Below are 25782 nucleotides of genomic sequence, written 5' to 3'. Positions count from 1 at the left end.
CTGTGAGTAAGATTATCTGCCTCCCTACTTCAGCACTTCATTTAATATCTCCCAGTAGTAATAATTATTGAATGGAAACCATCCATATTTTTGAATGGTGATTTATATTTTGCATATCCATTATATTATTTCACCCTAAAAGTAACAATCTATGGAAGGTCGATTGATAGTATTTTCATCTCTCTTTTACAGATAAGGGGATAAGTCTTTTTAAATTTTGAATGTGAGAAAAAATAGCATTTTTAGTTCTGATGTCATCAGAACCACCAACCTCAAGACTACACTGTTGTAGCAGAGGAGATAAGCAAGCTGAACTAGGGGTCCTCTTCCTTGTCTTCTCTTATACTTATCAGTACATGGAGCACTGAGTTGAGCGCATAGCCTTTGGACTAGGACAAAGGAGTACAAGTCTCAGCTCTAGTAATTTGAAGCTGCATGTTATTGAGCAAGTTCTTTGACCTATCTAAACCTCAATTTTGTGTTCTAAAAAGATAAAAAATAAGGATTATGATATTTATGCCCAACTCAATAACATTAGGAAACATTTAATTCCAGGTCATCATCATTGTTCTTAACACTCATCTATTCAAACAGTATGTTGTTCCTGTGTTCATTTATTCCCTCAATAAGTATTTGAGTGTTCACTGTGTGCTGTAAGTCAGACACAGTGCCTGCCCTCATGAAAGTGTACATAACAGAATGTCTGAGTTCATTCAAATGTCAGAATGCATGCAGAGAATATCTAAAGCTATTCAGATGTCACAAGGTCCGGTTTTTCATGAGGATTTTCATGAGGAAAACTGACAGTGAATTGAAGCAACAGAGAGGAAAACCAGGCAGGTGCACTTCTATTCTAGAAACCAAGCCAAGAAAGTGTTTCAAGATGGTGGTAGTGATCAATTGCATTAAATGCCTCTGGAAGTTAGAGTAAGTTCGAGTGTGAGAATGAAATTGTTTTTGGCAAGATGTATATCATTGATGTCTTTGATAAGAGCAGCTTTAATGAAAGGTGGGAGATTAGAATGGAGAAGGAAATGGCAATCCACTCCAGTATTCTTGCCTGGAAAATTAGAAGACGACTACTTGGTACATACAAATTTACACAATGTGTTTCCATCTCGGTCATGATCACTAGAACTCTTCTGTTCTAAAAGAGAATACCATATTTATCTTTAGGTAAGGTGGCTGACATTCAGATTGAGCTTTTGTAGTGCTGCTATTAATATCATCATGCCTATTCACCTTTAAGTCTTATTAATATATGGGAAGATCCCCTGGAGAAGGAAATGGCAACCCACTCCAGTATTCTTGCCTGGAGAATCCCATGGACAGAGGAGTCTGGTAGGCTGCAGTCCATGGGGTTGTGAAGAGTCGGACACAACTGAGTGCTATTAATATCATCATACCTATTCACCTTTAAGTCTTAATTATTAATATATCAGTTCAGCTCAGTTCAGTCACTCAGTCGTGTCCGACTCTTTGCGACCCCATGAATCGCAGCACGCTAGGCCTCCCTGTCCATCACCAACTCCCAGAGTTCACTCAAACTCACATCCATCAAGTCAGTGATGTCATCTAGCCATCTCATCCTCTGTTGTCCCCTTCTCCTCCTCCCCCAATCCCTCCCAGCATCAAAGTCTTTTCCAATGAGTCAACTCTTCGCGTGAGGTGGCCAAAGTACTGGAGTTTCAGCTTCAGCATCATTCCTTCCAAAGAAATCCCAGGGCTGATCTCCTTCAGAATGGACTGGTTGGATCTCCTTGCAGTCCAAGGGACTCTCAAGAGTCTTCTCCAACACCACAGTTCAAAAGCATCAATTCTTCGGTGCTCAGCTTTCTTCACAGTCCAACTCTCACATTCACACATGACCACTGGAAAAACCATAGCCTTGACTAGACGGAACTTTGTTGGCAAAGTAATGTCTCTGCTTTTGAAAATGCTATCTAGGTTGGTCATAACTTTTCTTCCAAGGAGTAAGCATCTTTTAATTTCATGGCTGCGATCCCCTTCTGCAGTGATTTTGGAGCCCGAAAAAATAAAGTCTGACACTGTTTTCACTGTTTCCCCATCTATTTCCCATGAAGTGATGGGACCAGATGCCATGATCTTTGTTTTCTGAATGTTGAGCTTTAAGCCAACTTTTTCACTCTCTTCTTTCACTTTCATCAAGGGGCTTTTTAGTTCCTCTTGACTTTCTGCCATAAGGGTGGTGTCATCTGCATATTATTATATAGAGGTATAGAAATTGGCTTTATGATAACAAATAGCAGATCCTTTAACATTTGAAAAGAAAAAGTGATATTTACTTAACATTTTGATTTGTAAAGATAGAATTTTTAAAACAAATAGTTTCAAGATTTTTTTTTAATGTGTGTGTGTGTAAAATCCTTAGATGATAACAGTTTTCTAAAGCTAGTGGATTTCTTCACCCCACCCCCAGCTACAGTGCACTTTGGCCTCTAACAGCCCTCAGGCCTGGAGCTGCTTTGACCTTGGTGCAAAGAGAGTGAAGCTAGGGCGACCAAACTAAATAAATTAAAATAAAGTCAGTGGCTTTCTTAGTCAGCATTCCTAACCAATTGTGATAATAACAAGCTCTTCACCCAGGGATGTGTTATCTGCTGCAGGTAAATGGATCATGAACAAAGGCCATTGCTTCATTATGTGAGACAGAATATGTTGTTATTACATTTGCAATACCATTTACATGGAAGCTTATTTAGAAAATCTATAAGTGCTTACAAATCATTGAATATTTGCCGTTAAGTCCATAGGGTGAATACAATGAAGCTATTTCCTTTGAGTTAATAGTGATTCACTGAAGACAGAAATCATAGCCATCATGTTTAAAGGTACAAGAGTATATAGGAAAGGAATAGGGCCTCCAGTTTACGCATCATGCCACTTCTTTCTGGAGATTGCCTTGGGGAATAATATTTTTTAAAATATAGGTATCCATAGAAGATAGGAATAGCAGATAGATCATTTGCTTCTCACTGCTCACATTTGCTGAGAGTCTTATAAAGATTTTCCCTGGGCACATGAATCAGTTTAATAATGACTGCTGCCAGTTGGTTGCTAGACATCAGACTGCCAGCCTACTCAACAGTGTTGCCATCTGCTATTTGGACTCACACGTGCGCTGCTATGCACCACCTCATTAAGAACGGGACCCTTGTGAGCTATAGACAGTAGCTTATTCAAGTGAGCTAAGGCAAACTCCTCCCCAAGCCATGTTTGTAGAGGCTGTTACATCTCATCTTATTTGGAAATTGCTCTATGCTGGTTATGCCATCTGATAGCTCACTGTCTCTGATCATTTAAGTGCAAGTCTTTCAAGCCAGCTCCTTGTTTCAGAGCAGTATTAAAATACAAAAATGATTATTTCAAAGATTTGTAACAAATATTTATTTATTTATTTATTTTTTTAGTAATACATGTTGAGATAGTATTAGTGGCTTGCCAAACACAAATATTTAAATAAGTGTTTTATAATTCACTGGACTCTTTTAGGATAGACTTCCCAGTTCTGAAGATCTACTGCCTAGTTTTCATTTCTTGGAAAATGATTTTCAAAGGCTTTCATTATACTTCAAAGGCTTTCATTATACTTTTCCTTTTTCTTCTCCCACTGAATATCCCAAGGCAGCAGTGAAGACAAAATCTTTGTCAGACAAAAATGACTGCATTTCATCCAACCTCACTGATCACCTTTAGCATTTTTACGGGATAAATGAAAATTTATTTGCATAGGTCATATAATATTTAGATCTTCTCCATCTGCCTCAATAGCTAATGGATTCTGTAGCACTTTCAGAATCAGACAAGGGTCTTCCCTGGTGGCTTGGTGGTAAAGAATCTGCCTGCCTATGCAGGAGACACTAGTTCATTCCTTGGGTTGAGAAGATCCCCTGGAGGAGGAAATGGCAACACACTCTGGTACTTTTGCCTGAGAAATCCCATGGACAGAGGAGCCTGGCAGGCTGAAGTTAATGTGGTCGCAAAGAATTGGACATGACTTAGTGACTAAATAACATCTTCTCAATATTGACCTGATTTCAAATTGCAAAGGGCTCATGGGCTTGTGTTCAGGCTCAGGCACCCCTCCCTCACGTCCCACACAAGCACTTAGTTCTCACACTCGTACTTACCAGCATCAAAATGTTTCCTATCCCTGAGCTCATTAGATACTCTATGAAGAAAGGCTTTGGTGGGCAAACAGAATTGGGAAGTGGGGCATCTCAGCCTGGGTTCTCTAAGATGCAGACTCTTGAGATGAAGCGTAACCTGCAGGATGTTTATTAAGCAGAGTGCTTGTAGAAACCAGTATTTGTAGGAAAGAGGGAAAGCAGCAGGAATGGATAGAAGGAAAAACTGTGTTGTAATCCAAATCCAACAGCAGCCTTGGCCAGCAACCCAAGAGCTCTGGGGTCAGAATGACCTTCAGAGGTGTCCTGAGATGGGCAAAAGGACAACTTCATCATCTTGCACTGGCAGGTCATTGGATATGGGCAACACCACAAAGGGTGAGACCTCAGTTGAGCAGTTCCCTGAAGCTGAGGCAGTTCCCAAAGAAAGCAGACAGCTATAGGCTGCCTGCTGACAGTACTCCCAGCAAATAAGGAGCTAGTGCTTCCTTGACAGGGGATCTGAGTTGTAGATCACAAGCTGCCACGGGAGCCAGATAATCTCCTTGGAAGAGTTGTGCTAAACTTCCACATATGAATGGCTTTGAGAATCTGGCACTGAAGAAACCTTCCAGCTTTGTTTTTTTCCTACCATCAATTCACATCCTATGGAACTAATGTATCACAGAACATAATATCATAAATTTCTCACTAGTCTTACAGTGCCTTGCAGGCTAATAAGAACTAAGTATAGATGGTGTTCTCCACCCTCCCCTGCCTATAGGTCCTGTTGAAAACTTTGGTGTTGTTATACTAAGTATGGGCTTACAATTCACACAGTCAGGTGTGTGGAAAAAGGGGTTCCCTGTTCTTTACTGTTCTTAACTCATTTTTCAAGCTGTCCTTCTGCTTAGTGGTGCTTCTCCACTGACATTGCCCTCTCGGCTGACATCTGATGAGATTCCTCCTGAAATCGTGCTGCAGTCTGGGACTCTTGCTCAATCTCAGCCTTCCTTTCTTTCAAAGGGGTAGACATGTTAGGTAGTCTGAAGATTCTGCCCCTCTGGCTTCCTCTCTTTTCAACCCTTACAGGCATTTCCCCAAGTACATCTCTTATACATTGAATCCCATATTTCCATGTGCTTCTTGGAGGTTCTCGCAGGTAGTTACCCGATGATCAGCTTCATGATACTGAGGCTTGTTTTTTGAGCAAGTCTAGTGTAGATTTTATCATCAGGCTAGTTTAGAGATACCACGTAATGTATAACTTCCTGAGATCCGAGTAAAAGTTTGGAGTTCTCTGTGAGGACTCTCCACTATGGCTCGATGGAGTGCTAGTTTGGGGAATTGTTTAGTATTTAGCAGTGGGTACAGTGGGATGTGTAAGCAAATTTATGGGAATGTTTTCTCTGCATACCTTCTTTACTGCTGATACTCTGCCTTGAAAACTCAAGACACCTGTCCCATTCAATACCAGTCTTGGTCTCCTCAACTCAGCAAGACTCCTCTGCTCTGCTCTGCTCAAGCTCCTCCTCCTGCAATGTGATCCAGAGTGCTTAACCCTAGAAAGGCAGGACAGTGTAGGGTCACCTTGTTTCACCTGCTCGGTGACCAGTCCTTTGCTTCCGGTTGTCCAGTGTCTAAAAAGCTGCTTCACACAATTTTTTTAGCTTCTTGAAACTTTGACAGCTAACCATTTTGTAAAGTTTCTAAGATACTTAGATATTTAGAGATCTAAATTTCCAATAAGCATATGCTTTCACAGCATCCCACCAAGTTTTGATATGTTGTATTTTCATTAGAATTCATTTCAAAATATTTTCTAAATACCACTCTGATTTATAGTTTGACTCAGTGATCATTAGTGGTATGTTCCTTACATTACTATCATTTTGGACATTTTTTTAACCTTTATATAATTGATTTCTGATTTCATACTCTTATAGGATGTCAGTCTTTTGAGATTTGTTCAGATGATTTGTGACCAGTCATATGGTTAGTTTTGGTAAGTGTCCTGGGTATACCTTCCCTAGTGGCTCAGATGGTAAAGCGTCTGCCTGCAATGTGGGAGACCTGAGCTCAATCTCTGGGTTGGGAAGATACCCTGGAGGAGGAAATGGCAACCCACTCCAGTATTCTTGCCTGGAGAATCCCAAAGACAGAGTAGCCTGGCAGGCTCCAGTCCATGGGGTCGCAAAGAGTCAGATGAGACTGAGCAACTAACACTTTCATACCTTAAAAGAGCATGCATTCTGAAATGTGTGGATGTAACGTTTCATGTCTAACACGTGTGCACTGTGCTAACAATCAGCAAACAGTAGGACTCAAGCCATTCTAAGTAACTCAGAAGTTTATTCCTATTGATGGTGATTCCAGACCAGATAAGAGGATGATTATGCTATCACATGGATGTAGGCAGAAAGAAAATTATTTCTGGTAAAATGGAACTTCAAAGAGGAACCCCAAATCAAAATGTGCAGTTATCCCCCATCCCCTGCCCCGATTCCAACCTATATTAATACCAACCCTTTATGTGATGGAAATTATTCCAACATTTTTCATTCCTGTGTTCCTACCAGTGTTCCCTTCATTGGTTGTAATTTCTATATCGCTAGTGCTATGTAACAATAGAAGACAATATCTTAGGAAAAACTAATGACATTTATAAAGCTCATAGAAATATAAGAAATGGTTGATTTTATTTCTCCAATTTATGATTACTTCTCAGATTACATGAATTTAGAGGATATCTAATCCTGCTATCCAATAGAGTAACTTAAGTTTTTTCAAGTTCTAATGTCACTTTCTATTTCTTATGAGCATTACTCAAGGTTAAAACTGTTATTAACATACAGCTTCTAGGAAATACATTTAGCCTTCCTATTTAGCCCTCTGCCAAGCTCTGTTCTGGACAATGAAATTGCGATGATAGAAAGGAGAGAGAATATAGATTTAGACAAGGCTAACGGCACATTCTCTAGGCTTCAGAAATGCCTCCTGTGCACTGCCTCCCATGTCTCCCACCTCCAGTTCCAGCTGTGGCTTTGGTGAACAGCTCTGGGCGGGTTTCACCCTGCTCTGTGCGGACAGTGCCTCATCTCAGGCGTGTATCAAGAATCTAGCTTCTTGTCCTGAAGCTTCTCTGCTGCAGCACGTGTGATGCTGTAGCCCAGTGAGGCTCTCCACATGGGGGTGTTGCTGCCCCATGGGAGCAGCCCTCAGCACACAGGTGAGATCAGCTGACAGATAAATGCTTCTTCTTTTCATCCCTCAGGCAGACAATTCTGAGACACAGTTTAATTAGGATACTGGGAGGGTTCTGCACTAAGTAGCCAAGAACACTAGTGGGTACTAACACTACCTTTTTTGCCTGGACATTCTTTCCTTTTCCACCTGTTTTCTCCCCTGTCTCATCCTTGTTCCCTGGGACCACATTTCCAAATAGAATATGTCTCTACCTTTGTCTCAGGCTCTGCTTTCAAGAGTAGTCTAGATGAAGACAGTATGCAGATAGGTTGTTGGTAGACTAAATAACACAGGAATATAATTTCCCTTGACTCTACACATGCTACAAAGAAACACTTATTTAGTTGGGAGCACAGATTATGATAATTTCGATGATTTTCCATCTTTTCCTTTTTGAAAGTTCATCATTGATCCTGATGCCTGAAGGAAAAAAAAGTTGGTACAAATTAGCTTATAATTGAATAGGCAAATTTCTTTGTGATGACAGCTCTAAGTATTTTTTCTTTGTGAGGCAGCCCTCAGCTATTTGATTGGATTTTTCGATCTAATAAGGAGAAGCCCTCAGTCTACTTAATGAGGTAAAGCTTTTTGTTGCTTTGGAAACAACCATATCACATTTCTTATTCTCTTTGGTAAAAAGCTGGAGCTGTTAGCACTGTAATCCTTTTTTCTAAGACACTCAAACATACTTTAAAAATGTAAAAATTACTGGAGTACTGTCAGAACTTTCTTATTCATGAAACACTGAAAGAATATCTTGAAAGATTTAGGGGTTATTAGGAATACACTAAGGTTGCCCACATGCCATCTCTGAGAAGAATGTTATTGTCAAAATTTTTTACTCATTTAAGGTACTGAAGACACTACAGAGAACAAAATTGGTAAATTCCTCTCCCTCCTCACTGAAACTTATATTTTATGAGTGGGGAAGGTGAGACAGTAAGGAAATTAAATAATTAAAATATATAGCACTTCAAATAAAGGCTACAGATAAAAATAAACTGGGGATGCGGGAATGAACATGCAAGTTTTCTGTTTTGTTTTGTTTAATTTCTAGGTCTTACTGAGAAAATGATGTTTGAACAAAGACCTGAGGAGGAGAAAAGCGTCAGTCATATGGATGTTTGGGAGGGGACCATTCAGGAAGCAAGAAAAGGCATCCCCAAAGCCCTCAGATGGAAAGATGCCAGAGTGGTTTGAGAGAGGTGAAGATTAGAAGATGAGGTAGGAAAGACGGCAGTGGCAGATCACATGAGAGAGGGGCTCTCGATGGATGTAGGGCCATACGATGCACTGGGGGATATTCTGAAAACCTGGGAGGACATTTTGGTATTACTATGATTGGGTGGTACTCTGGGCTTTAGTGGGTAAGCAAAATTTATGTTAAAAGTATAGTAATGTGTGGGACAGTTCCACCAAACAAGGTATTTTCCCCAATTTTGTGTGCCTTTAAAATGTTCTACTGCTCATTCATGTAGATGTAGAAGTTTATTTATGCTCACTTCCAAATTCCATTCTTGGCAAGCGAGGGTATCGGGATCCACTCTCTTCCTTGGAAACAAGCAAATATCCTGGGTAATACAGAGTTGATCAATTTTGGGAAGCTTCTGCCAATATTTTTCAAACATAATTCTGTCCCAGGTTCTCTCCTTTTGCTTTTTTAGGAGTTAAATTTCATATATTTTAGGCCACTTGATACTATTCTTATCAGTCACTGCTGCTTTGTTTATTTACAATATTTTTGTCTCAGTGCACTTATATTTGGGTGATTTCTAGCAACCTGACTTCAAGTTTAATGATGCTTTCATGATTGTGTCCAAGATATTGTATTTTTCAGTTGTAGGACTTCCATCTCACAAAAAAAGATCTGTTTCTCTCTTGAAATTGTCTACTTCTTCATATATTACATCTTATTTTTGTAAGATTCCTTAATATATTTGTCATGGTTAAAGACCTTGGCTATTAATTCCAATATCTGTACTGATTTATGTTTCTATTGATTCATGACAAAGGTAACACTGCAGGGCAATGAGAAAAGAAGTCTCAAGAAAAGCATCTGGATCAGCTGGACAGCTACATGAAAAAAAAAAAAACAGTAACACTTACTGCCCGCCATACTCCAAAATCGATTCGTGGTTAGTGGATTTAAAGATGCAAAGAAAAACATGTTTTTATATGGTAAAATAGTAGAAGGTTCTTGTAGGGGATGGTTTCTTAGGATAGCAAAGGTACTAACCATAGAAGAAGACTGACTTCAGTAAAAGTTTAAAATTTACAGTCATTAAAATTTAACGAGATGGTTAAAATGCAAGTCAGATAAGAAAAAGTATCTGTTTGATTGCAGTACTCATAAATGAAAATGGACTCACATCTAGAATATATAAATCAAACAGAAAAAGACAACCCCTCCAAAAATGAAATGAAGACCTTTAAGGCATTTTACTAAAGAGGATCTTCAGATGACTAATAATTACATGCAAAGACACTCTTTTCCCATTAGTCATCCGAGGAGTGTAAATTGAAACCACACAATCACCAAATGTTGGTGAGGGTGTGGAGCAGTGAAAAGTCTCATCTGCTGCTGGTGGGAGTGTAAATTTGAAAATTGTTTGGCACCATCAACTATAGCTAACCATGTATATACCCTATGTTGGAGCTATTCTACTTTTAGATATATATCCCATAGAAATATGTATCTATTCGATACATATATAGCTTTAGATACATATAATATGCTGATTAAGTATAATGATGTTCACAGAAGTATTATGTGTATTTCTAGCTCCAAACCTGGAAATAACATGAATCTTCACTATCAGTATCAGGAACCAATCACAATATTTAGTATCAGTATAAGGGACCAGTTTTATGAACTGTCTAGAATAGGCATATCTATAGAGGCAAAAAGTAGTTGCTTCGGGCTGGAGAGCATGTAGGGTAGGGGAATGACAGCTAAAGAGTATGGAGCTGTTCTGAGGTGATGAAATGTTCTGAAATTGACTGTGCCTGCCAGTGGCTGCACTTATCTGTAAATATACTACAAAAATATTAAATTGTACGTCTTAAATGGATGAAAATTGCAGGGTATGGGAACTATATCTCAATATAGCTTAAATTTAAGAAACAGTAGTATAAACGATAAATTGCAGTATATTCACACAATTAAATGCTGTACAGCATAAGACGAAATTCATAGACATTACACGCAACATTGAATGAGTCTCAAATGTAATATGGAGAGAAAGAAATATTACAAGAGGAGGATATTTACTGATTAATTCATTTCACATGAAATTAAAGAAAAGTTACTGATTAATTTAGTTCACGTGAATTTAAAGAAATTAACCTAATCTATGAATTTGAGGATAAGACAATGGTTATACTTGGGAAGAAGCTGCCCTTGACTGAATATGGGGCTGGAGGAGCTAGGTATGCCCTATCTCTTGATCTGGGTGGTGGATGTAAGGATGTGTTTGTGTTAGCCTTCGAAAGTTTATTGAACTGTTCATTTACAATTTGACCACTTTGCTGGATTTTGCACTTCAACAAAAGTTGATTAAGAAACATTTTTTAGAAATCCAGTTCAGTAAGTTATCCTATTCATATACACTTAAAAGACCAACTAAACAAATTTTGATAGTTCATTTTTGTGGCTTGGGAGTATGCTAAATTTTTATTTTCTTCTATCTACTTTTCAGCATTTCCCAAATTACCATAGTGGGCATAAATATATTACATTTATCAATAGAAAAAATTCTATACAATGACAAATACAGTTGATACTGCATTGTGAGATCTTCTTGTATTGTTTATCCTCACCTAGTCTCAGTGTAAGGACTGGTTTTTGCTCCTAGATAGGAAGAGACTGCCCTTTTAGAGTGAAGGATGGTGTGGCTGTGGATCTGGGGATTTCCTAGCAGCTCTGCTGATTGCCAGGAACTCACCACTGGCCACACTCATGAAGGAAAAGCAGAAGTGCAGGTGTAGGGACCCCAAAGATGGCAAGCTCAGCCTCGGTAGGCGGGGCCCAGTACACTCGGGGGTGGGTCGTAGTCCTCTGAGCCTATTGCAAAACCGTGGTTCAACTGGGGGCTAAAGCTCTAGCCTCCGTGCTGGGTAAATTGAAAGACTGTAGTCTAAACACTGTAATCCTCATGTTTCTGTGAAGTCCGAAGCTAAGAGCGTTTTATTTATTTACATTTTTATGAGACTGTTAAAAGAAAAGAAAAGCGACAAAAACGACTGTTCCTGGCCTGCAAATCCTAAAACGTCTGCTCTCTGGCTTTTTTACAGAAAAAGTCTGCCGACTCCTTAGGAAACTCTAGGCTGAAAACTTTAAGGTATTTAAAAATGTTACCTGGGTAAGCTCTTCCTGACGAGAAGCTGGGTGTGGAATGAGCCTACCAGGGCACTTTCGGTCCCTGGTCAGGAGATGTAGTACTGCCCAGGCTCGTCAGACACAGGAAGTCAGAATCCACTAAGGAAAGTGTAAAAGCCCACCTCCGAAGAATCCAGCCTGGGAATGGCCAGGCACGAGGGACCAAACACAACTGGCTCTTCCGGGCGAAGGATAAATGCTCCAAAGGATAAACGATGCTCACTGCAGCCCTCCGCGGAGCGCAGAGGAGACGGGGTCGAACTGGGAAAGCAGCGTTGTCACTCACGCAGAAGCCAACGGCGCGCCCTGAGGCGTTCTCTCTTCTCTCCTCTGCAGTAGGCAGCCGCGCGGACTGCGAGGTCCCGGTGCACATCTGTAACTTTAGGACAAGCGCCGCGTGGGTGCGGCTGCCACCCGGCGCCTGCGCAGTGGCTGCTCGCAGGATCCTCCCATCGCGCAGGCTCGGCGGGTCAGCACGCCCTGGAGGAGTGCGACCCTGCTTCGGTAGCCCATGGGGGAGGAAGCAGGGCGGAACAAAGTGTACGGTGTTTTTTTGCTGCACAGTTTGACAGTTGTGAATACTATATCCCTTCACCCTTCAATATTACGGATATTTGAACTGAACAGAAGACAGTTTCATTTAATTCAGCCTAATATCTCGGGTGTGTGTGTGTGTCTTAGTTGCGTAGTCGCTCAGACGTGACAAATTGTTTGCAAGCCAGTAGACTGTAGCCCGCCAAGCTCCTCTGTCCATGGAATTCTCCCGGCAAGAATACTAGAGTGGGTAGCCCTTCCCTTCTCCAGAGGATCTTCTGGACCCAAGGATCAAACCTAGGTTTCCTGCATTGCAACCAGATTCTTTCCCGGCTGAGCTACCAGGGAAGCCCAATATCTCAGTACTATCCCTTAAGAATAAGGGATTCTCCTACATCAGGGTTTGTCAACTGTGGCGCTGTTGATTTTTAGCATGATGTTTCTTTGTTGTGAGGGGAGTGGGGCCGCCGTCTTGTGCATTGTGCAATGTTTAGTAGCACTCCTGGCCTTAGAGGCTGCTAGACACCGGTAGCAACCCTCCCCTCCCCTGCCCTCCCCAACTTGTGACCATCAAAAATGTTTTCAGACATTGTGTGACAGGGGAGGGGAGGGCAAAATCGCCCCGATTGAGGACTACTGTCCAATAGTATCACAGTGGTATGTCATTAGGATATATATCACTAGATTTTTCCAACATAGGGAGTCGGAATGCACTAAACATTGGTACATTTCTGTAATTTAATATATAATCCATATTAGAATTTCCTTGATTGTCCCCCCACCTTCAATCCTTGCTTCCCCTGTACTTGTTTGTAAAATATAAATTCATGATTTAACAAGGATCACGTATTGATTTTAGTTACCAAGTCTCTAGCTTCCTTCAATTTAGACTACTTCCTCAGCCTTTTTTGTTTATTGTTTTTTTTCTGGCATTGGCTTTTTTGGCAAGTTCAGACCAGTGCTTTTCCAGAATGTCTATTTGGATAATCAAATTGGTCTTCACTGTAAGATTCATGTTAAATTTTTTGGCTTTTATTGGCTGAAACTCCAGTTGGGTAATGTTATATCCACTTTTTTCCTAGTTCAAAGACCTACTTAGCTGTTCTAACAGCGTTTAATTTTCAAAAGTCCACTTATCTCCCAGTGATTTGAGATATCACTTTTATCACATACATAAATTTTCACATCATTCTTGGCTCTACATTTATATTTTCTATTTTTTCCATTGATCTGATTGTCTACTCAAGTGCTAATAATATACTCTTCAAACTATAGAAACTGTATATTTCAATATCTGGTAGAGCTAGTTATTGACAAAATAGCTTATTGCTGTTTTCTTATTTTGATTTCCCGGTTTTGGGGGAAATAATGTTGCTTATTTATTTCTTCCATGTACACTACAGGAACTAGGAGTTCACAGGATTGCCTTCCTCTGTACTCCCTCATTAACCTAAACATACTTTGAAACATACTTTGAAAAGTGGCATTAATTTATAATTTTTTATTATTCAATTGAGGAGCAAGGTTTATTTTTCCTTTTATTCGAGTCACAGTTTTCTATCTTTCAGAAAAGCTTCAAAGTTTTTCTCATATAGATTTTGCACAGTTCTTATGACATTTACTCCTAGGATAATTTTTCGGTTTATTGGTAATGTAAATAGAGTCATCTCCTCTATTTTCCTCTATAATTGCTTATTGCTTAAATATATGAAGACCCTGAGTCCCAGTCTCATATTGGAACAGTCTCATTTACTGTTCCACACCTAGAACGAGACATTTCTCAAAAGAGTCTTCATTGCATTCACTGAAAATGGTATTTGGTGACCACACTCTGTGCATATAGGATCTTCATGACTGAAAGGCTTATTGTTACTTCTCAGAGTTATAAATACAAAATGTAGGAATTATGTGGTTTTTCAAAGAAAAATAAATCATAAATTTGTGATGTTCCAATTTTAATGAAAGATTACATAATTTTCTACTTATTTGATTTCATGTTGCATCTCTTTTCTGCTGAAAAGCATGATTCCGAATGTTAAATAATTGCGTATTTACTTTTTCCCTTAACATATATAGTAGTTTCAAAATAACAGTACCAATGTGATAATGAATTATAAAAGTGCTAAATGCAGTTTGATACAGCTAGATTTGCTCCAGGTTGTTTTCAAGTATAGATTGCTTAATTAAAAAGAAAATTAAGTCCAAAATGTAAAAAAAAAAGCAAGCCTTAAATATTTATAACTTTTTGAGTATAATATCCAACTCATCTTCTCTCATTTTTATTGATATAAATTTTTAAATTCATGAATCTTTTTCTGGACACTTTTTAGCAATATCTTGTAAACCCTGATAGATCATGTTTTCATTATTTTTTTTCTAAAAAATTTCATTATCAGTTGTTGTTTTTCCTTGAGCCAAGCTAAGTTTAATAGAAAGCTTAAAATTTCAAGGTGGGAAGATTTTCTTGTGCTTTGCTTGTTATGGATTCATACTTTTATCGTGTCATTGATGGAGAATATTATTTGTATTTTTCTTACTGTAATTTATTGAGGTATAGATGTCTCTGTATGTAACTATACACTCAACTATTATAAGTGTTTTTGGTACCATTTTTGGTCTCGGACCAAAAGAAGTATACTGAAGTCTGCTATTATTAAGTATTTCTAGTCTCTTTGACTCTCTTGTAGTTTCTGCTAAGTGAAAGAAGCTACTGTGTTATTTGCTGCATATCTTTCATAAATATTTTATTTTCACTGTGATTGTAGCCTTTAAAGTTGTAAAGTGCTCTTTGACCTGGTAATAGGCTTCGGTCTAAATTCTGTTTAATTGGATTTCAAAGTATTAGTTCTTTCTTTGTATTTTCTTGGTATACCGTTTTGCCTCCTTTCATTATTAACATTTATGAATTATTTTGTTTTTGGTATGTGTTTGTCTTTTATGTGCAGCAAAAAGTTGGATTTTGCTTTACAATCAACTGCTTTGTTTGTCCTCGTTTATGGAGGGGTTAAGTCCCTATTGGTTGATATGTTTGGTCTCAGATAACTCATCTTTATTATATTTACATGTAATATGTGACATATTTGGTGATAAGTACTAATGAGGAAGATAAAGGAGGACAAGGAGTATAGGAAATGCTGGGGGAAATTTTCTATTTTAAGTAGGTGGTCAGGGAAAGCCTCATGGAGAAACTGACTTTTGGACACACTCTTTAAAAAAAAATTATTTATTGGCTACTCTGGGTCTCAGTTGTGGCATGCAGACTCTTAGTTGAGGCATATGAGATCTAGTTCCCTGGTCAGGGATTGAACCCAGGGCCTCTACATTGGGAGCACAGAGTGTTAGCCACTGGACCACCAGGGAAGTCCCTGGACATACTCTTGAAGTAGGTGAAGGAATGAGTCATTTAGATAAGTGGAGTAAGATTTATCCTGACTGAGAGAACAGCAAGGCCTAGAGACACATGATTACTGGGTGTGTTTTCAAAGATCAGCAAGAGGCTGGTGTGACTGGAGTGCTGTGTGCAGCTGAATACTAGGAGACAGGCCAGAAGAGTGTCAGAGTATCAGATAGGGCCCTCAGTCTCAAGGAGGGAAGGAATATCCCTTAAACAGTAATTTTGTTGCCAGATGTTGAAATAATATTACTTCTGCCATCCCACAGTAATAAATTAATAACTCTGGGAATTTCAGCCTAAGTGGGAGAAGCCAGTCTTAGCGGTTTTATGTTTTAAGGCAGAACTCAAATTATGCGTGAAATAGTTTAATTTCTGCTGATTTTGAAGGTTGGATTATGAAACACCTTCCAATGCAGTGGAAATGATCCTTGAATATATTCTCAAATCTTTGATGTTTTAGTTTCTACATTATATTCTACCCCCAAATTCATCAGCTGTAGCTTCACAACTTCAGCTTTTTTGCCATTTAGCTGAAGGTGTGAATTCACAGGGGAATAACTTTATTGAAACATAACAGTGAAATGTATCTTGACTAATAAATGTTTAAAAGGCAGAAAAATATAAAAATTCTAATCAGAGATGCTTGACCAAAGGCTAGCACACAACATAGAAGTTTTTTTGAATTATTTTAAAAGTATTCAGCTTAAAACAGTTTTTCCTTTTATACAGATATCTGTTAACTGTATGACAGAGAAGGTAAAATGAAATGCGTGCATCTATGTGGGAAGGCTTAAGGGTATATTAAGTCTGTAATCCAGAAAAACTATTTTCAAGATTGCAATGGATGGGAACAGAGAAGGGACAAACTTTAAATACAGGCAGGATTACTTGTCTTTTTGTATTTCATTTAGCTGCACTTTAATTTTCTTCTTCCTCTTTTTTTTTTTCTCACCTTTTTTTTTCTTAAGCTAAACTGGCAGTGAAATGCTGTCTGAATAAGTCACAACTCACAGAAAACTGAACAGTGCATTGTAAAATAGGACACAAAACAAAAGACTTCATCTAAGAGCTGAGATCATCGGGCTGGGAAACACAGACCCAGTGCAGCAATTCAACAGTGTTTCTCAGAGCCTGAGACAGTTTCACAATTTTTGATATGCTATTGCCCCCTGCTGTTCACAGTGAAGTACTGACAACAGAAATAGGTTTTCCTAACACTCCAGGGTTTTAGTGCAATATCATGCTATCAGAGAAAGTTAGACAAAGCATTTCAAACATTTCAAATAGAATAATTTAAGGAGTTGTTTTCTAAAAAGCTATTAAAGAAATCCCAAAGCACCTTCCCTACTTCCCAATATATCGAAAAGAAATGTATGATTCAGTTAATTGAATGAATCATGCAGTTTCCTCTTTAAGTTTCTGAAGAGAGCAGAGCACAAGGCAATTGAGATAGCTTGGAAAAAAGCTGATGAAGTGAGCAGAGAAAATGGAGTGCAAAATGTGCCAAAGGAGAGGGTCATGAATAATTTACATACAACAGGGGTGAAGCAGTTCAGTCCTGAACAGATCATTCACATTTTTCCAAGGATGTTGGATAAAACTGTTTTGTCTCCACAGAAGAGCATGGATGGGCTATTTGTGAGCCTTCAGGTCTTCTGCCCCTTGTTCTTGGGTTTGGTCATGGAAACTTAAAACCATTAGGGTATGAATTTGGGTCCCTGAAGCAGAGCAGAAGGACAGAATCCTTGGAGCTGATTTCCTGATTTACTCTGTCATTTCTAAAGGGGTCAGGTCTATCTCCTGGATGGAAGTCGGTCCATGTGCAGATGTGTGTGTTTGAGCATGGGAGATCATGTTATTTGTTTCAGAACTGTAGCAACTGTGGGCTGCTAGAATAATCTGTATTCCAGCTCTTCCATGGGATTAGGTAATAAGGTGCTGCCAGGATCCCCTCACATTCAGTAAAAGCAATTTAAAAAGTAGGGGCCTTGTTTCAGCATTTGATTTTTGCTCAGACTCTTTCTCCATGAGGAACATGACTAGAGAAGTATCTTTTAATATTTAGAAAATCACATGCATATTTATATACAAAATTACATCCTGTTAGGATAAACCTAGAAATCCAGCCTGAACTACTCCTCAAAGATTTAGATTTGGCTCTAGATATTGCTAAGAATGCTGTTTCTAACTTCTAAAGTCCCTACCTCAAATCACAAATGGTGGAATTTGAGAAAACATTTAAATTATTTATTTCAGGTAACAATAAGCTATTTCCTTAATACTTGAGGTAGTTGCATTCACAGTGTTGATTTTAGTGCTTATAGCATTTTGTTTCTCTCTCTTATGTGACATTTTAATGTTTATTTACTCACTTAAATTTATATTCTTCATTATGTGCTGTGCTTAGTCGCTCAGTCGTGTCCGACTCTGTGACCCCATGGCCTGTAGCCTGCCAGGCTCCTCTGTCCACAGGGATTCTTCAGGCAAGAATACTGGAGTGGGTTGCTATGCCCTCCTCCAGCGGATCTTCCAACCTGGGGATTGAACCCAGGTCTTCTGCATTGCAGGCGAATTCTTTACTGCCTGAGCCACCAGGAAAGCCTCTTCTTCATTAGGGCAGATGTTAAAGATAGGGTGAAAAATATGATAGACTCTGCCTTTAAGCTTTTTATAGTAATTTAGCAAAATGTAGAACAACAATATGATAATCATATAAGAAGGAGCCCAAGAGGTAGAAAAATAATTCCCCATCCTTTTTCATTTTATCCTTTTATTTCATTTCTTCTCTTTACTATTTTATTTTATTTGTATTCATTTTATTTCTTAAAATTACAAATCAGGAAAGCTGACTATCCTTTTTATGTATCTTTACACGATCCCTAGTACTCTAGCACTTTATACAAGTGCTTTATACAAGTTTGCACACATTTGTAGTAAATATCTGCTAAATGAAATATGAGCACTTACTTACTAGGAGCCTTTGTACTATGCTGTGCCTATGTAAACTAGATACACATTTGATTTCTACAGAGGAGAAGAGTGAAATTAGGACGAATTTATATAAACCTGGAAGGAAGTATTAGAAATATTTGTTTCTATTCAAATGCTAAAGTATATTTAGAAACTTTTTATTTATTTTATTTATTTATTTATTTTTATTTTTATTTTTGCCACCGCTGCCACCCTAGAAACTTTTTAAATGAGAAAAACTAAAACATCAAAATTCCACCATGTCAGTACTTGAATCTCTTTTTAATGATTTTCATAAATTGCATATGAATTTTCAATATTTCTGTCTGTGAAGTTCTTATCAGATCTGGGTATATGCAGCCTACCTGGTAGAAACGCAAAGATAGGTAGAGAGCAATGAATGATGATGCTTGTGTTTCAAAAGGAAGCTGAAACATTTTCTTTTTGGTCAAGAATTAATTTATCAGTGTTTCATTGTAAAAAATTCATAGTATATTGAAACATGCTTTTTGCCACCTTAATGGCATAACCCAAATTATCTGCTGTTATTAAATTGTTCTACTTAAATTGTATTGAATGCCAGTATCTAAGAAAACTGTAAGCATAAATGGTTTCTGAATTTCTTTGGATTACTGAGAAATGGATCTTCTCTGCAAATATACTATGTTATACTATAAAGTATATGAGGCTTCCCGGGTAGCTCAAATGGTAAAGAATCTGCCTACAATGTGGAGGATGCAGGTTCAATTCCTGCATCGGGAAGATACCCTGGAGAAGGGGGCAACCCACTCCAGTATTCTTGCCTGGAGAATTCCATAGTCAGAGGAGCCTGGCGGGCTACAGTCCATGGGGTTGCCAAGAGTCGGACATGACTGAGCAACTAATACACATGTACTGTATATTTAGTTTTGCATGCATAGTTTCTGTAACTACTGATATAAAGATATCTATATAGAGTAATGTAACATTAGCTTATTCTATTAATGTCTGCTATTTGAGAACATTTGCAGTATTAATAAGGGCTTTGCTGGTGGCTGAGATGGTAAAGACTCTGCCTGCAATGCAGGAAACGTGGGTTCGATCCCTGGGTCAGGAAGATCCCCTGGAGAAGGAAATGGCAATCCACTCCAGTATTCTTGCCTGGAAATACCCACGGACAGAGAAGTTTGGTGGGCTGTAGTCTATGGAATCGCAAAGAGTTGGACAGAACTCAATGACTAATACTTTCACTTTCACATTATTAATGGAACTTAGTCTAAGAGGGGCTTCTAACTGAATCTAAGTGTGGCGCTTGTGGTAAAGAACCCACATGCCAATGCAGGAGAAATAAGAGTTGCGGGTTCCATCCCTGGGTCAGGATAATCCCCTGGAGGAGGGCATGGAAATCAACTCCAGAACTCTTGCCTGAGGACCCCATGGACAGAGGAGCCTGGCGGGCTACAGTCCATAGCATCACAAAGAGTCAGACGTGACTTGGCACACACATGCTAAATCTAAGAAAAATTCAACTTAACATTGTTTTCTTTTTACATTTCACTCTGTGTGTGTGTGTGTGTGTGTGTGTGTGTGTGTGTGTGTATGCATTGAGTAACTTAGTCATTTCCAACTCTTTGCAACCCCATGGACTGTAGCCTGCCAGGCTCCTCCATCCATGGGATTTCCCAGGCAAGAAGAGTGAAGCAGGTTGCTAGTTCCTTCTCCAGGGGATCTTCCCAACTCAGGGATGGAACCCAAGTCTCCTGGGTCACCTGCACTAATAGGTGGCTTCTTTACCACTGAGTCACCTGGGAAGCCCTTTAATATTTTAATATTAGCTGTTAATACCAGAGATAGTCAAAATTATGATCACTATTATTCAGTTCAGTTCAGTTCAGTTGCTCAGTCATGTCCGACTCTTTGCAACCCCATGAACCGCAGCATGCCAGGCCTCCCTGTCCATCACCAACTCCTGGAGTTCACTCAGACTCACATCCATCAAGTCAGTGATGCCATCCAGCCATCTCATCCTCTGTCGTCCCCTTCTCCTCCTGCCCCCAATCCCTCCCAGCATCAGAGTCTCTTCCAATGAGTCAACTCTTCGCATGAGGTGGCCAAAGTACTGGAGTTTCAGCTTCAGCTTCATTCCTTCCAAAGAAATCCCAGGGCTGATCTCCTTTAGAATGGACTGGTTGGATCTCCTTGCAGTCCAAGGGACTCTCAAGAGGCTTCTCCAACACCACAGTTCAAAAGCATCAATTCTTCAGCACTCAGCCTTCTTCACAGTCCAACTCTCACATCCATACATGACCACAAGAAAAACCATAACCTTGACCAGACGGGCCTTTGTTGACAAAGTAATGTCTCTGCTTTTGAATATGCTATCTAGGTTGGTTGTAACTTTCCTTCCAAGGAGTAAGCGTCTTTTAATTTCATGGCTGCAGTCACCATCTGCAGTGATTTTGGAGCCCCCAAAAATAAAGTCTGACACTGTTTGCACTGTTTCCCCATCTATTTCCCGTGAAGTGATGAGACCCAGATGCCATGATCTTCGTTTTCTGAATGTTGAGCTTTAAGCCAACTTTTTCACTCTCCACTTTCACTTTCATCAAGAGGCTTTTGAGTTCCTCTTCACTTTCTGCCATAAGGGTGGTGTCATCTAAATATCTGAGGTTATTGATATTTCTCCCGGCAATCTTGATTCCAGCTTGTGTTTCTTCCAGTCCAGCGTTTCTCATGACGTACTCTGCATATAAGTTAAATAAGCAGGGTGACAATATACAGCCTTGACATACTCCTTTTCCTATTTGGAACCAGTCTGTTGTTCTATGTCCGGTTCTAACTGTTGCTTTTTGACCTGCATATAGGTTTCTCAAGAGGCAGGTCAGGTGTTCTGGTATTCCCATCTCTTTCAGAATTTTCCACAGTCTATTGTGATCCACACAGTCAAAGGCTTTGCATAGTCAATAAAGAAGAAATAGATGTTTTTCTGGAACTCTCTTGCTTTTTCGATGATCTAGCGGATGTTGGGAATTTGATCTCTGGTTCCTCTGCCTTTCCTAAAACCAGCTTGAACATCATGAAGTTCACGGTTCACGTATTGCTGAAGCCTGGCTTGGAGCATTTTGAGCATTACTTTACTAGCATGTGAGATGAGTGCAATTGTGCGGTAGTTTAAGTATTCTTTGGCATTGCCTTTCTTTGGGATTGGAATGAAAACGGACCTTTTCCAGTCCTGTGGCCACTGCTGAGTTTTCCAAATTTGCTGGCATACTGAGTGCAGCACTTTCACAGCATCATCTTTCAGGATTTGAAATAGCTCAACTGCAATTCCATCACCTCCACTAACTTTGTTTGCAGTGATGCTTTCTAAGGCCCACTTGACTTCACATCCCAGAATGTCTGGCTCTAGGTGAGTGATCACACCATCGTGATTATCTCGGTCATGAAGATCTTTTCTGTACAGTTCTTCTGTGTATTCCTGCCACCTCTTCTTAGTATCTTCTGCTTCTGTTAGGTCCATACCATTTCTGTCCTTTATCAAGCCCATCTTTGCATGAAATGTTCCCTTGGTATCTCTGATTTTCTCGAAGAGATCTCTAGTCTTTCCCATTCTGTTGTTTTCCTCTATTTCTTTGCATTGACCGCTGAGGAAGACTTTCTTATCTCTTCTTGCTATTCTTTGGAACTCTGCATTCAGATGCTTATATCTTTCCTTTTCTCCTTTGCTTTTCGCTTCTCTTCTTTTCACAGCTATTTGTAAGGCCTCCCCAGACAGCCATTTTGCTTTTTTGCATTTCTTTTCCATGGGGATGGTCTTGATCCCTGTCTCCTGTACAATGTCACGAACCTCAGTCCATAGTTCATCAGGCACTCTATCAGATCTAGTCCCTTAAATCTATTTCTCACTTCCACTGTATAATCATAAGGGATTACTATGTCAAAAATAATAAATGCTTGGTGTTAGTCTACCTACAATTCAGTTTTTGGTGTAAAGTTCTTTGGTTACAAGAAGGAATATTTAGTTTACTTCACTAATAGTTATATCTTCTAATATTGGATGGCCTCTTGGCATTTCTTCTGCTGTTGATTTTTAGCAATGTTATCTGTGATTACATGAGTGGAGTTGACTCGTCATGTTTATTCCAAATAAGAGTATATAATGGATTACTATGGTAACAAAGAGGTAGACAAATAATGGAACTGCTGAATAATTTCGAGACCAATAGATTAAGCCTAAAGCGCTTAGCCAAGATTCAGGAATAAAAGCCCATCTGAGACAGAGTTTGCACCAAAATTGGGAGCTTAACGGAGAAAACCAAAGAACGCTCTTTCTGCAAATGGCAGCGGTGAATTTTCCACCATTTTTCCCCCTCTGTGGCTACGGACAATCTTGGGCCCTTCAAGAGCCCACTCGGGCCGTCTCTTGACAGCTTGGCCACCTGAGACCCCTGCGCAAGGGCGGATCAGGAAGCCGCAGGTGGCGGGGAAAGAGAAATTGAGGATAAGGCCAGGTGCAATGGAGAAGGCAATGGCAACCCACTCCAGTACTCTTGCCTGGAAAATCCCATGGATGGAGGAGTCTGGTAGGTACAGTCCATGGGGTGGCGAAGAGTCGGACACGACTGAACAACTTCAATTTCACTTTTCACTTTCATGCATTGGAGAAGGAAATGGCAACCCATTCCAGTTTTCTTGCCTGGAGAATCCCAGGGACGGGGGAGCCTGGTGGGCTGCCGTCTATGGGATCGCACAGAGTCGGACACGACTGAAGCGACTTAGAATCAGCAGCGGCAGCAGCAGCCAGGTGCAAAGGTACCACCCTCTAGAGCGCAGGCGCAGAGTCCTCGGCTGGAGCGTGTGAGCGGAGGAGCATTAACTATGCGTGGAAAGTTTGGAACTATTTTCTCGTGGTGGTGGTAAGAACTGTATTTTAAACAGCGTAAAGGCCTCTTTTAATTTAGTATTTCGGGATTCTTCTTCACATCAGGCATTGCCTGAAAGCCTGTTAGAAAGTGCTAACCTCGGAGTTTCATACGTGCGGTGGCTTCGTGTCGAGTAATATTATCCCAAGGCATTTTGTAAGTGCTTCATTGCATAAGGTGCCGGGCTAGGTGCTGATGAAGGAGATAGCATAGACTGTGTTCCCATCCTCAAGTTATTTTTAACAGAATGTGAGACGAATAAAAAGAAGTCCGAAAGCAAAGAATTAGAAGAAAAAGTAAGGTGGATAGCGTTTTGTTTGTAATTCAGTGAAATGTCTTTGGGGACGTTTGGTTAGTACCGGATGGAGTGGTTAAACCGTTGAAGATACAAACCTCAAATTATCCACTTGAAGTTGGAATTCGTGAATATAGATCCCTTCTATACAGCAAGGAATCTGCCCGTGTATCTCTCTCTCTCTCTCTTTTGCCTTTAATCCCAGATCTTCTCTGTCTGGATGACTGAAAACAATGGAAATTATTAGACCTCCTCATAATTAATCACTCTTACCAAAGCCAGATTGACAGATATGGTTGGGATTTAGGGGAAAAAAAATAGCCGATATAACTTGGAAAATAAAAATGAATGTGCTGCTGAGATGTTGAAAATATATCGTTAAATAGACTAAGAGACATAGGAAATAATTTATCTTATGTTTTAGGCTGGGTAGTATGAGGTTTATATTTAAATGATCTCTTCTTTCAATTCAAATTGCCTTAGGCTTTGGTTATTTAAAAATATTTTGTATTCATGAACACTTATTTTATAATTGATGGGAATGTTTGCTTGTGGCCCAACTCTAATTTGTAATCTGGAAAGTTGATTTACTTATTCATTCCACATCTATTATATATTTACTGTTTGCCAGATACGATGACAGTGATTGTCCTTCACATTCATTTTAGAGCATACTTAAAATTTTGTGAGGTTCATTTACCTAAATTCCAAGAAATTGTGTATGGAGAACAAATCAAGGCAAGAGCAAGTGGGTCTATTACATTTTGTCTAGATCTCTATTGTAGCACTTACCGAAATTTTGCCTGCTGGAATGAGAGTAGTGCATGGTCTGGAGTTGATCATCAACATGTTCTCAGCATCTGACACAAAACTTGAAACCTGATAGAGACCCAACAAGGGAGATTTGGATGAATTAAAGCACCACATAAACATACATTGTTCTTTTTAAAGATGTGTTTATTTTTATTGGATATTAAGAAAAAGCAAAATCTTTTTGTTAAATCCCTTGTTTCCGAAAAATCTTTCAGAATTTGACAGAATATTGATCTGAAGCACTTTGACTTGACTTTGATCTGGAGAACTAAGATTCCTTCTTAGTGGAATCTGATTAAAATCATTTTTGTGATAATTAAGATCTTCAGGTCCCAGCTGAGTATTTGCTTGATATTTATGAGAACAAATATTTTATATTCATCTTAATATTTTCCAATTTTCCTGGTGGGTAAAACCAGAGTTTGGAGAAACAGTTCTTGTTTGGGAGATGCTAATGATGGTCTTTCTGAGAAACCCTTCTTATTCATCCAGCATTTGTAGCTTTCTATGTATTCAGGGGTTTATGTCCATAAATACATATTTATAAGTGCTTTGAGTATGAAACAATGCTGAAAGGAGGCAACGATCATATGCAGCCAGAGGATTATGTAATTCACATGAGATTCTTGATGATTCCCATTTAGGGTGGGAGTTAATAGTAGTACCCTGGAGTAAAATCCCTGGTGCTGCATTTATTAGATATCGTATGGGATTGACCATTAAGTAAATTGTTCACTGCACAAAGAAACCCATGAAAGGTGCAAACTTTATATCATGCTGCTAAGTAGCTTAAAATCGTGTTCGACTCTTTGTGACCCTATGGCCTGTAGCCTGCCAGGCTCGTTTGTCCATGGGTTTTCCCAGGCAAGAATACCGTAGTGGGTTGCTGTTTCCTTCTCCAGGGGCTCTTCCTAACCCAGGGATTGAACCTACATCTCCTGCATTGCAGGCAGATTCTTTATTGCTGAGCCATCAGGTCATAGACTTATCAATTTGAATATTTATTAAGACAATTTTATGGCAGAAGGTAATATGTTTTCTTGTTCTAATAGAATTAGTATATTATGATACATTTTCTGACAAATGGAAGTGAAGTGTCTTGAGGAAAAGGTACTTTTTTGTGT

General features: G+C 39.3%; 1 pseudogene; it reads right to left on the bottom strand.

The window, feature by feature from the left end:
* Positions 1 to 22604: 22604 nt before the first annotated feature.
* On the bottom strand, positions 22605 to 22990 carry LOC104987546 (annotated as a pseudogene).
* Between the last annotated feature and the right edge of the window lie 2792 nt (positions 22991 to 25782).

The sequence above is a fragment of the Bison bison genome, unplaced genomic scaffold (assembly GCF_000754665.1).
Source record: "Bison bison bison isolate TAMUID 2011002044 unplaced genomic scaffold, Bison_UMD1.0 scf7180017864098, whole genome shotgun sequence".
In the NCBI taxonomy this organism is placed as follows: domain Eukaryota; kingdom Metazoa; phylum Chordata; class Mammalia; order Artiodactyla; family Bovidae; genus Bison; species Bison bison.
This window is presented reverse-complemented; position numbering and strand designations above follow the sequence as displayed.